Here is a 13,252-nt window from a genome sequence, read left to right on the forward strand (position 1 = left end):
TAAAAGTCATAGCACACCATTCCCGATAGGCCGCACGATTTGACGCCTGTTTCGTTGGTCTGTGACGAAAACTGCGGGACTAGTTACGCGCCGAAATTTGTACGGAAGAAGTATAAAATAATAGTATGTGAGATAATAATAGTGTGCCTTGCCTCGGCAAGCACCACTAACTAGAAGGTACATTTCCTGAAGAAAATGTGAGTGGTGCTTGCAGTGGCAAAACTCGCCCCTCTGTTGCTAGGGTGTTGCAATGAGGTGCTAGGGTACATGGGTTGGTTGCTAGTGCGGTTGCTAGGGTACCAAGGATGGTTGCTAGGGCGTTGCTAGGGTACCCAGGGTGGTTGCTAGGGTATGGGGGTGGTTGCTAGGGTGTTGCTATGGGTTGCTAGGGTACCCGGGTGGTTGCTAGGGCGGTTGCTAGGGTCCCATGATGGTTGCTAGGGCGTTGCTAGGGTACCCAGGGTGGTTGCTAGGGTAATCGGGGTGGTTGCTAGGGTGTTGCTATGTGGTTGCTAGGGTACCCGGGTGGTTGCTAGGGCGGTTGCTAGGGTCCCCATGATGGTTGCTAGGGCCGTTGCTAAGGTACCCAGGGTGGTTGCTAGGGTAATCGGGGCGGTTGCTAGGGTGTTGCTATGTGGTTGCTAGGGTACCCGGGGTGGTTGCTAGGGCGGTTGCTATGGTACCTGGGTGGTTGCTAGGCAGTTGCTACGGTACTTGGGTGGTTGCTAAGGTGTTGCTAGGCGGTTGCTAGGTGTTTTGGCTGGTTGCTAGGCAGTTGCTATGGTCTCTGGGTGGTTGCTATGATGTTACTAGGTGGTTGGTAGTTGTCACAGATGGTCACTATGTAGTTATTATAGAGTTCTTAGCCCATTTGAGCACTTAGCTAATCACTATTAGCATGTAGCTAATCACTGCTAGCATGACTAGCATGTTGGAAGTCCAGTGTGCTAGCATGAGTCAAAAAATCCAACCGCCATGTCTGTACGATGTTCTGATGCAGAGATATAGGTCGTGCAAAACGGTTGCTAGGGTACTCCATTTTGGTTGCTATGGAGTGGCTTGGCAGCTGCCAATGGTGATACTCCAAAGGCTGCTCGCCAATATAAACCAACCCCCATGCCTCTACGATGTTCTGATGCGGAGATATAGATCTTGGAAAACGGTTGCTAGGGTACTGTGTTTGGTTGCTAGGGAGTGGCCTGGCAGCTGCCAATGATGATACTTCAAAGTCTGCTTGACAATATAAACCAACCCCCATGCTTCTATGTCTTTCAGATGTTAAGATATCTCTCTATACTGTGGGTTGCTAGGTAGCTCTTAATGGTTGCTAGGGCGTGGCTAGGTTGTCTTGAAGGAGATACATGATTGGCCGTTTGCTGCCCGAGTCAAACGAGCCCACCCTCATGTTTCTATGACGCTTCTATCCAAAGTTATTAATTTGATCTTTTTCAATGGAAGTCTATGGGCTTGTTGCTATGGCGCTCTATATGGTTGCTAGGGCGTGGCTTGATAGATTCACAGTGATCCTGAGAGGCTGATTGGTTGCCTGATTCAAATGAGCCCACCCCCTTGTCTCTATGACACTGTGATCCTGAGTTATGTTCAATACAAAATCCCTATGTAATTTCCCATAGTAGGAAAAGAACATTGTTTCATGGGCGATCCCTCACCATACTATGTCAATGGGGCAACTTTGGGGGTCTCTAGCACCCCAGGGGTACAACTTGTACCCCTCTGAGAGGTGTCCTCTCGCACAGCCTGATAGCCTCTCCAAATGTGGTGATTCACATGTTTCTGCGAATTTCTCTCTCGGAGCTACGATCCGTCAAAGTTGGCCGTAATGCGTTGTCTATGCGATTTTTCGGCCGATATTTCGCCCGGTGTACGAACATCGTACGCCCGATCGCTTATAAAAGTCATAGCACACCATTCCCGATTAGGCCGCACGATTTGACGCCTGTTTCGTTGGTCTGTGACGAAAAACTGCGGGACTAGTTACGCGCCGAAATTTGTACGGAAGAATAATAATAAGTATGTGAGATAATAATAGTGATGCCTTGCCTCCGGCAAGCACCACTAACTAGAAGGTACATTTCCTGAAGAAAATGTGAGTGGTGCTTGCAGTGGCAAAACTCGCCCTCTGTTGCTAGGTGTTGCAATGAGGTTGCTAGTGGTTGCTAAGGTACCCTGGGTGGTTGCTAGGGCGGTTGCTAGGGTCCCCATGGTTGCTAAGGTACCCTGGTGGTTGCTAGGGTAATCGGGTGGTTGCTAGGGTACCCTGGGTGGTTGCTAGGGCCGTTGCTAGGGTACCCAGGGTGGTTGCTAGGGTAATCGGGGTGGTGCTAGGGTGTTGCTATGTGGTTGCTAGGGTACCCGGGGTGGTTGCTAGGGCGGTTGCTAGGGTCCCATGATGGTTGCTAGGGCCGTTGCTAGGGTACCAGGGTGGTTGCTAGGGTAATCGGGGTGGTTGCTAGGGTGTTGCTATGTGGTTGCTAGGGTACCCGGGGGGTTGCTAGGGTCCCCATGATGGTTGCTAGGGCCGTTGCTAGGGTACTCAGAGGTGGTTGCTAGGGTAATCGGAGGCGGTTGCTAGGGTGTTGCTATGTGGTTGCTAGGGTACCCGGGGTGGTTGCTAGGGCGGTTGCTAGGGTCCCCATGATGGTTGCTAGGGCCGTTGCTAAGGTACCCAGGGTGGTTGCTAGGGTAATTGGGGCGGTTGCTAGGGTGTTGCTATGTGGTTGCTAGGGTACCCGGGGTGGTTGCTAGGGCTGTTGCTATGGTAACCTGGGTGGTTGCTAGGCAGTTGCTACGGTACTTGGGGTGGTTGCTAAGGTGTTGCTAGGCGGTTGCTAGGGTGTTTGGCTGGTTGCTAGGCAGTTGCTATGGTATCCTGGGTGGTTGCTATGATGTTACTAGGTGGTTGGTAGTTGTCACAGATGGTCACTATGTAGTTATTATAGAGTTCTTAGCCCATTTGAGCACTTAGCTAATCACTATTAGCATGTAGCTAATCACTGCTAGCATGACTAGCATGTTGGAAGTCCAGTGTGCTAGCATGAGTCAAAAAATCCAACCGCCATGTCTGTACGATGTTCTGATGCAGAGATATAGGTCGTGCAAAACGGTTGCTAGGGTACTCCGTTTGGTTGCTATGGAGTGGCCTGGCAGCTGCCAATGGTGATACTCCAAAGGCTGCTCGCCAATATAAACCAACCCCCATGCCTCTACGATGTTCTGATGCGGAGATATAGATCTTGCAAAACGGTTGCTAGGGTACTGTGTTTGGTTGCTAGGGAGTGGCCTGGCAGCTGCCAATGATGATACTCCAATGGTTTGCTTGCCAATATAAACCAACCCCCATGCTTCTATGTCTTTCAGATGTTAAGATATCTCTCTATGACTTTTGGGTTGCTAGGGTAGCTCTTAATGGTTGCTAGGGCGTGGCTATGAAGTGTTGAAGGAGATACATGATTGGCCGTTTGCTGCCCGAGTCAAACGAGCCCACCCTTCATGTTTCTATGACACTTCTATCCAAAGTTATTCATTTGATCTTTTTCAATGGAAGTCTATGGAGCTTGTTGCTATGGCGCTCTATATGGTTGCTAGGGCGTGGCTTGATAGATTCACAGTGATCCTGAGAGACTGATTGGTTGCCTGATTCAAATGAGCCCACCCCCTTGTCTCTATGACACTGTGATCCTGAGTTATGTTCAATACAATATCCCTATGTAATTTCCCATAGTAGGAAAAACACAGTGTTTCATGGGCGATCCCTCACCATACTATGTCTATGGGGCAACTTTGGGGGTCCTTAGCACCCCAGGGGTACAACTTATACCCCACTGCGGGGTATGTTCTCGCACAGCCTGATAGCCTCTCCAAATGTGGTGATTCACATGTTTCTGCGAAATTCTCTCTCGGAGCTACGATCCGTCAAAGTTTGCCGTAATGCATTGTCTATGGGATTTTTCGGCCGATTTTTCGCCCGGTGTACGAACATCGTACGCCCGATCGCTTATAAAAGTCATAGCACACCATTCCCGATTAGGCCGCACGATTTGACGCCTGTTTCATTGGTCTGTGACAAAAACTGCGGGACTAGTTACGCGCCGAAATTTGTACGAAAAGAAGAAAAATAATAAGTATGGAATAATAATAGTGATGCTTTGCCTCGGCAAGCACACTAATAAATGTGAGTAATTGATGTGCTTGCAGTGGAAAATATCGCCCCTCTGTTTGAGTATAGGTTGTTGCAATAGGGTACCCGGGTGGTTGCTAGGCCTGTTCCCTAGTGGTTGCTAGTTGCAGGGTTTAGGTGGTTGTAGGGGCCCAGTGTGGTTGCTAGGGTACATCGGGGTTGCTAGGGGGTTGCTACCTGGTGGTGCTTAGGGGTTGCTATACCGGGGTGGTTGCTAGGGTACCATGGGGTGGTTGCTAGTTCTAGGCTGTTGCTATGTGGTGCGTAGGGTACCCGGGGTGGTTGCTAGGTGCGGATTGCTAGGGTCCCCAATGATGGTTGCTAGGGCCGTTGCTAGGGTACCCAGGGTGGTTGCTAGCGGTAATCGGGTGGTTGCTAGGGTGTTGCTATGTGGTTGCTAGGGTACCCGGGGTGGTTGCTAGGGCGGTTGCTAGGTCCCCATGATGGTTGCTAGGGCCGTTGCTAGGGTACTCAGGGTGGTTGCTAGGGTAATCGGGGTGGTTGCTAGGGTGTTGCTATGTGGTTGCTAGGGTACCCGGGGTGGTTGCTAGGGCGGTTGCTAGGGTCCCCATGATGGTTGCTAGGGCCGTTGCTAAGGTACCCAGGGTGGTTGCTAGGGTAATTGGGGCGGTTGCTAGGGTGTTGCTATGTGGTTGCTAGGGTACCCGGGTGGTTGCTAGGGCGGTTGCTATGGTAACCTGGGTGGTTGCTAGGCAGTTGCTACGGTACTTGGGGTGGTTGCTAAGGTGTTGCTAGGCGGTTGCTAGGGTGTTTTGGCTGGTTGCTAGGCAGTTGCTATGGTCTCCTGGGTGGTTGCTATGATGTTACTAGGTGGTTGGTAGTTGTCACAGATGGTCACTATGTAGTTATTATAGAGTTCTTAGCCCATTTGAGCACTTAGCTAATCACTATTAGCATGTAGCTAATCACTGCTAGCATGACTAGCATGTTGGAACTACAGTGTGATAGCATGAGTCAAAAAATCCAACCGCCATGTCTGTACGATGTTCTGATGCAGAGATATAGGTCATGCAAAACGGTTGTTAGGGTACTCCGTTTGGTTGCTAGGGAGTGGCCTGGCAGCTGCCAATGATGATACTCCAAAGGCTTCTCGCCAATATAAACCAACCCCCATGCCTCTACGATGTTCTGATGTGGAGATATAGATCTTGCAAAACGGTTGCTAGGGTACTGTGTTTGGTTGCTAGGGAGTGGCCTGGCAACTGCCAATGATGATACTCCGAAATCTGCTTCCTAGTATGAATGATATAAACCAAACCCCATGCCTTTATGATATTCAGATTTGAAGATATCTCTCTATGCTTTTGGTCGCTAGGGAGGTCCAAATGGTTGCTAGGGCGTGGCTATGAAGTGTTGAAGGTGATTCGTGATTGGCCATTTGCTGCCCCGAGTCAAACGAGCCAACCCTCATGTTTCTATGACACTTCTATCCAAAGTTATTCATTTGATCTTTTTCAATGGAAGTCTATGGAGCTTGTTGCTATGGTGCTCTATATGGTTGCTAGGGCGTGGCTTGATAGCTTCATAATGATCATGAGAGTCTGATTGGTTGCCTGATTCAAATGAGCCCACCCCCTTGTCTCTATGACTATGTGATCCAGAGTTATGTTCAATACAAAATCCCTATGTAATTTCCCACAGTAGGAAAAACACTGTTTCATGGGCGATCCCTCACCATTGACTTGTATGGGGCAACTTTGGGGGTCTCTAGCGCCCCAGGGGTACAACTTGTACCCCTCTGCGAGGTATGTTCTCGCACAGCCTGATAGCCTCTCCAAATGTGGTGATTCACATGTTTCTGCGAAATTCTCTCTCGGAGCTACGATCCGTCAAAGTTGGCCGTAATGCATTGTCTATGCGATTTTTCGGCCGTTTTTCGCCCGGTGTACGAACATCGTACGCCCGATCGCTTATAAAAGTCATAGCACACCATTCCCGATTAGGCCGCACGATTTGACGCCTGTTTCGTTGGTCTGTGACGAAAAACTGCGGGACTAGTTTACGCGCCGAATGATTTGTAACGGAAGAAGTAAGAAGAAGAAGAATATAAGGTATGGTGAGATAATAAAGTAGTAGCCGTTGCTGCGCAAGCACACTATAGAAAGTACATTCCTGAAAGAATAATGTGAGTGTGCTTGCAGTGGCAAAACTCGCGCCCTGTTTGCTAGAGTTCTCTTGATAGTTCCTAAGGTGTTACTATGCGGTTGCTATGGTACACTTTTGCTAGGGTTGCTAGGGTATTTGGGGTGGTTCTAGGGTGTTGCTATGCGGTTGCTAGGGTACCCAGTATGGTTACTAGGGTTTTGCTTTTTTTTTTTTTTTTTGTGGTTTTCAAGGACAGAAATATCACTTACCAAAAATAAATAATAAAGTAAATAATAAAACAAAATGTTACAAATAAAGTACAGCACAAGCAAATCATGCAATGACAGTGTTGACTTTAATATTTAAAAGAATACCTCAGAGAATTTATTGCTATCCATGTTCAAACTGATTGTATTTGATGTATATATGATTGACCTGAAGAATAAAAACTATACCATACACTTGAACAATTATGAGCAACGTTTATTTTTTTTATTATTATGCATTATAGCTATAACAAATACCCGCAGAGAGAGCCAACCGCCTGTTGATATTTCATTTTACAGCACGATTCAATGTCGTTTAAAAATATATTTAGTTTGAATATTTAGATCTAGGTCAAATCAGAGGGACTTTTATTTTGAAATCACGATGCATAGAGATATGTTGTCTCCAGTGTTTGCAAAGATGATTTACGTTACAAATCTAGTGAGACAATGCACACAAACACACACAGACCCAGACCCCTTCCAGCCAAAACTTTATACCGATATCGCGAGACTGCTTCTCACCTGAATGAGTAATATCGCGAGATCTCGTGAGCCCCAAAGTCAGGTGAAATGGCTATTTATAACACGCGCTGCATTGTTCATTTTGCGTGAAAATATTTTTATCCAAACCAAAAAGGAACAATAATTTCATATGTAATGCCTTTTAAAAATTCAAGTATTTTTCAAGGACCTTTAATGTGGCCGTTTTCAGGGTTTTCAAATGTCAAAAACTCATTATTTTATAAAGTACTAAATTTAAATACTATTTGCCATCAAAAAGACCAACTTTTAACTAAACTGCTTATATTTTCAGTGAATTGTAAAGCTTTACCACACAGTACCATAGTCATACATTTCTGCTTCATTACTGATTTTCATTTACCATAAAGTTTTAACACATTTTTTTTAGATAAAGTAGTATTGATTGCCAGCCACAGCTTTGTGAAGTGGGCTAAGAGTTGGTCACCTGGGGGTCAAACCTGCAGTGGATCTTCTGAGCTTCATGACGAAGGACCTTTCTGTACTCCAGACACTTACCAGCACCACAGTGGTGGACTGTTTATTACCAATAAACAACACAGAAGTGAACCGTTCAGGTGGGATGGAGTTCATTTGTCAGACCAGAGAAATTAGCTATTAGTAAACTATGTGCACATATCTACAAAATGTGTTTGTAATTTTTTCTGACAGGTGTATATGTAGTTAGTTAAATGTGCATTAACTGTTGATTTTGCACTCATAACAAATGAATAAATTTACTGTCACTGCAACCAAGTTTTATCAACAATATTCAAATATTAAGGCTGACATTTTAAGTCTTTCTAATGATAGTCATCCAGATCAAGTAAGAGTGTGATCTTAGCAGGCTTAGAGGTAAAACAAAGTTTGCTTATTGGATTTGCAGAATTGTGATAAAAATATCAAATATTTACACACAAAGTGGTCTTCATGTATAGAAGAATACAAACCTTATTTAAAAGTTTATCCATCTTATTGTACCATCTGTGAATATACCATTCAATAAAGACAAACATACAGGATTAGCCAATTCTCCTAAAATGTTTATTAAGAAGAATCTCGCCCCGAGCCCAGCCACAGCTAGATCCTGTAGCTTTTAATTCACTACCATTAAATATTCTTTGTCAAATTAAAATCAATGATTTCTGGACACCATAAGGTTACTTAATTTTTTGCAATCCTTAGTCCTGACATTAAATATTTTAATTAAAAAATATATATGTTAACAGTGAAAATATGCAGAGACATATTGTGGCCTCGATTTAAAAAAAAAAACCTTTCTGGAACCAGCATACCTCGAGTAAGCAAGGTTTGGGTCAATCTACTGAGAGTATATGTGACAGTAAGTTAACCTTGCTTTCTGGAAAACCTCCTGGACCTTCTGTGAAGTTCACAAGAACACATTAAATGTGCCACTGAAGAAGATTCAATAAAGACAAAAACACTTGATGAGCCAATTCAACCAAAATGTTTATTAAAAGTTTTAGAAAACGCCTGTTGTGCCAAATCCCACCCTATAAATGTCATACTAGCTCACATATAAATATTATTTTAACTTCATATTAAAATTATAAAATTATGAAAGTAAAAAACATATCTTACTGTTGCAATAATAACATTTTTAAAATCAAGTTTCTATTATGGCAGAATAGTGATGAAAGTGTTTGAATTATTGTATTAATAAAGTGAACCTTGTGCATGTTGCATTTAAAGCCATGTTAAAGCCATGTAAAATACTCAATTACCGTCCATGATTGCGTCTATTACTGCACAAGTGTTTATAAAGGGCATAAGCCCATACATAAGCCCTGTGATTTCAGAAAACAACAACACCCCTTAGCAGTTCTGAAAGCACTGTTAATCACAGCATCACAGGGCTTACTGCTTTACCGTAAGTGACTAAGCCATAACATTATTTCACTTTTTGTTTAAATTTCTATGATTTAATAAAAAATTATGAATTGAGTCACAAACTGTTGTTTTGGAAACCCTGGTCGGCAGGGACGCGAGAGGGACACAGGATTTGACACAACACCCCCAGTGAGCAAGCCAGTGGCGACAGTGGCAAGGAAAAAACTCTTAAGGAGATAAAAAACCTTGAGAGGAACCAGACTCATCAGGGGGAACCCATCCTCCTCTGGCATGGCGTACACATTATAAAACCATTCTTATTCAATTATATATATGAAATAGTTAACTGAGACCAATTATTTAATATAATAGGATAATTAAAAAATATATATTAAAATTAATTAATCGATCAACTAATAATTAAAGGCAATCAGGGGTATAATGAAGCATCTCCCGCCATCTAGCCTGTGGATCTGACATGGCAAACAGGCTGGACACCCTGAGGTAGAGGAGGTAAAACAGATATGATCATGTTAGTGAATTGAATTAATTTTTTCATTCTGCAAGACTTACAGAGCATAAACTTTCAGGTCAGATGTATGTCTTGCAAGAGACATTTCTGCTCTCTCACTTCTGAGAACCATCATACACTTTAAAATCTATGCGTTCACATCAAAGCACATGCCTCTGAACAAACACACTGTATGATAAAATGCACTGAAACACTAGATCTTACCAGTATTAGACAAACTTTACCTCATTGCTTTAATGTGCTTCTTCCATTGCTTCTTTGGTCTTCAGCATTGTCTTCAACTCCAATCACATCTGGTCCCGTCCTCTGGCAATGAACTTAATAAAGGAATAACAGGATCACTGCATACACATTTACTAATAAACTAAAAAATAATAATAATCATAAAGTAAACTAAAACTTACTGAAAGAAATTAGCCCATAAGCTGGTATCCAGCTCATCATCATCAGTGGAGAAGCACACTTGATCTTCTCAGACATTCTGACCCGCCGGTTCCTGAAAAACATCAAAATCAAAATTAGATTAAGATATTCCTTTAAATGTGGTTATTGTGTGCAGTAGCACAGTGACTGAAGTGACATCTTTTAACACTTACCTTCAGATGGTATATGGCACACTCATATCCAGTGTTGCAGAGGACTGCTATGGTCTCCAAAATCTTCCTGCAACTTTACAGAAGAGCACATATCAATATTAGAATAGCAGAGGACTGCAAATAATATATCCAGTACACATTTTACAGACTGAACAACATAACAATTACTAGTCAACAAACAGCGTCTTACTACTTCTCACTTAACCTTACTGTCTTTTATGACTTACTGCTGCTGTTGTTCTCACAGTCTGTGTCTTCCCTGGAGTTATTACACTAACCCTGACTGCGTCCTGTATTCTGCTGCCTTCACTTCCTGTCCTGCCTGGAGCTGCCACACTACTTCTTCATCCTTCCTGCTGCTGAACTCTAGATAACTCAGTGACACAACACCTTTTGTTACAACAGACAACACAATACATGCACAACGTCACGGTCGTCGATGGAGGAGGTCAAATGGAACCTCAGTTCAATATGGCTTAAGGCCAAGACACCACTCATACAGAAGCCACTGGGGAACTAAGGCTGGTGTTGCCCCACTGTTGTCGTTAATGCTGATTCAGTGGCCCCAGTGACCTGGTATAGCGGGCAATTCACCTATGGACAAAAAAACGCAATACACAGTACACAGGATTGTGGTAACTGTGGTAGGTCTGTAACACGCCCGATTGATTGCAGAAGTCCGGATTTGAAACGTAGATGTGGTCAAGTAGTGTGTGCTTTTCCGTTGTTGCTGATGTAATCAGTTGCGTGTATCCTCGAGATTTAAACAACTCCAGAATAGGTTTTTTTCCAGGGTGTAGGAGGTCCTCGTTGAAGTCTCCACAGATTATGACGAGATCGTTGTGTGTGAGGTCCAGGTAATCCAGCATACTGTTCAGGTTGGTCAAGAAATCTCCAACACTGTATTGTGGAGGCCTATACACAGCTACGACTGCTGCTTTTATTGGGGAATCCAATTTGATCACAGCAAACTCCAGATCAGTCACATTTTGTATATATTGCCTGGGCTGAGTTGGAATGTGTTCCTTGCAATATATTGCGACTCCACCTCCATTTTTCCTTCCAAGTTCTTCATGTGTGGAGTAGGAGACGTGCCTGTTGCGTGTGAACAAGTTGTATCCTTCCAATTGGAGATCTGAAGTAGACGGTCCAGTCAGGTGTGTTTCTGTTAAACACAGAACATCGGCGAGTTGCAGCTCATGATGGCATCTGATATCCTCCATGTGAGATGCCAGTCCTTCCGTGTTGTGATGAATGATGGTGAGTGTCTGTTCCTGCCTATTTTCCCTCATGTGCTGCAGAAGTGGCATGATTTCTTCAACTCTTGCTCTTCTCATGCTTTGCAAAGAGGTTGTGATTTCAGGATCAGCATATATCTTCTTGTCGTCGAAATCCGTAATGTGTAATCCTTGTAAAGAAGTTGTTCTGCTTAGTGCAACGTAGGCCATTCCCGGCTCAAAAATCTTCTTCAATGACACTACTGCAGAGTGCATTGTCATGCCTTGAACTTTGTGGGCTGTGCAGGCGTAAGCTAGCTTAATTGGAAACTGTCGACGAACGGCTCCTTTCCTCAGACTTTCTTCAGATTTCTCAATGTAAACCAAGACATCTTCTTCTCCTCGTACCTTTTTGCGGTGTTTCTGACCGGCGTTCGGATTGTCGAGTTGAAGTCCTAGCAGTTGTACTGTGGCGATTCCATCTTTTGCTTTGGTGACGATGTTTGCAATCGTGCCAAAACATCCATTGACAATTCCATCTTCTACATCCAGGTTCCTGGTTACCATCACACGAACACCCACTGCAACTTGCATTGTGTCCAGCAAGTCGTCCTTTTTTCCAGTGACAGGTTTGTTTAATCTCTTCATCCTTCCTGTTCTTGGGTCTTTCCTGTAGTCTTCGGCATCAATTGTTATGATGTCAGTGAAGAGGGCCTGTACAATCTCGGTATTGTACTTGTCAACTTCCTTGTTAGTGGCGAATATGTGTAGAGCATCACGTGGACAGTCTTCTGGCTTCTTCACAGCCTGGAATAACAAAGCTCTATCATCTTCCCTGAGAGCTTCTGTCTTCTGCCTCACTCGTAGTCGGTTCAAAAGTTGAGCGAAAGCGAGGTCTTCCTTCTGCCGCATGATCTCTGTGAGTGTGATGATTTGAAAATGGTCCTTCCAGTAGTCCAGCACATCCTCTTCATACACACAGAGCGGTTTGGCTTTACCAAGCGGTGGCAGTTGATAATAATCCCCTACGACGAGGCAAGATATTCCTCCAAAAGGTTTCTTGTTGCCTTTGATCTGCTGAAATCTCCAGTTTACGTATGTGAACAGATCCTTTGAAACCATGGATATTTCATCGATGATAAGAATCTCCACGTCGCGTAATCCTGCTCTCACTTCATCAAGGGCATTCCCAAGTCCTTGATAAGGTGGCTTCAGACTCCTTGGCAGTTTTAAAAGGGAATGCAGCGTTTTACCAGAGATGTTGAATGCTGCAGTTCCAGTAAACGCAGACAACAGCACCGTGGGCATGGAGAGATCCCCTTCTTCCCGGAGTCGAGGGAGTTGTCGCAGAATCTTAGTTGCTTCCGAGTGTATGCACTTGATGACGTGCGATTTTCCACAACCTGCACCGCCTGACAAAAAGTAAAAAAACTGCTCTGGATTTTGACCCCACACACGCTTCTGACACCAGTGGCGGACAGTGTAAAAAATTGCTGCCTGCGTCTCATTTAGACTCCTAAACATCTTCCTCAGATATTCATTAGTCATCTGTGGTGCCTCAATTTGTGGTACGACTCCATCTCCATCTTCACGACGAATCTTGTATTCTGGAACATCATCCTGTTCATCTTCTTCTGGATGGACGTCTTGTTGTTCTGCAATACACTCCATCCGATCAACGTCGATTTCAGGGGCAAAAGCACACCAAGCATTCTCAGATGGTCCTTCCCGCTGCAGCTGTTCATATGCTTCGTCCACTTTTTTGCCGTGCTTTTCAAACTTCTTCTGTTGTGCTTTAACTAAGCCACGGACAGGGAATCGGAAATTGGGGTGTGACGGGAGTTCTACAAGTCCCCTTTTGTAAAACTCCTGATACGTTGGAAACCCTTGAGGTTTCAGCTGTTCGTTGACACGATGTGGCACGTAAAGTTTTACCATTGTTCCGCAAAACTTCTCCGGTTGCT

The 13,252-nt window shown here is 44.3% G+C and overlaps 2 long non-coding RNA genes across 2 annotated transcripts; both read right to left on the reverse strand.

The window, feature by feature from the left end:
* Nucleotides 1-9,272: 9,272 nt before the first annotated feature.
* LOC113089292 (uncharacterized) lies at nucleotides 9,273-9,966 on the reverse strand. Its single transcript, XR_003286449.1, has 3 exons — nucleotides 9,880-9,966; nucleotides 9,700-9,781; nucleotides 9,273-9,442 (listed from the first exon to the last, which is right to left on the reverse strand). It is a non-coding gene; the product is annotated as an uncharacterized LOC113089292 (long non-coding RNA).
* On the reverse strand, nucleotides 9,958-10,403 carry LOC113089293 (uncharacterized). The gene is made up of 3 exons (XR_003286450.1): nucleotides 10,299-10,403; nucleotides 10,072-10,144; nucleotides 9,958-9,971 (listed from the first exon to the last, which is right to left on the reverse strand). It is a non-coding gene; the product is annotated as an uncharacterized LOC113089293 (long non-coding RNA).
* Nucleotides 10,404-13,252: the final 2,849 nt, after the last annotated feature.

This window comes from Carassius auratus, unplaced genomic scaffold (assembly GCF_003368295.1).
Source record: "Carassius auratus strain Wakin unplaced genomic scaffold, ASM336829v1 scaf_tig00049266, whole genome shotgun sequence".
Classification (NCBI taxonomy): Eukaryota; Metazoa; Chordata; class Actinopteri; order Cypriniformes; family Cyprinidae; genus Carassius; species Carassius auratus.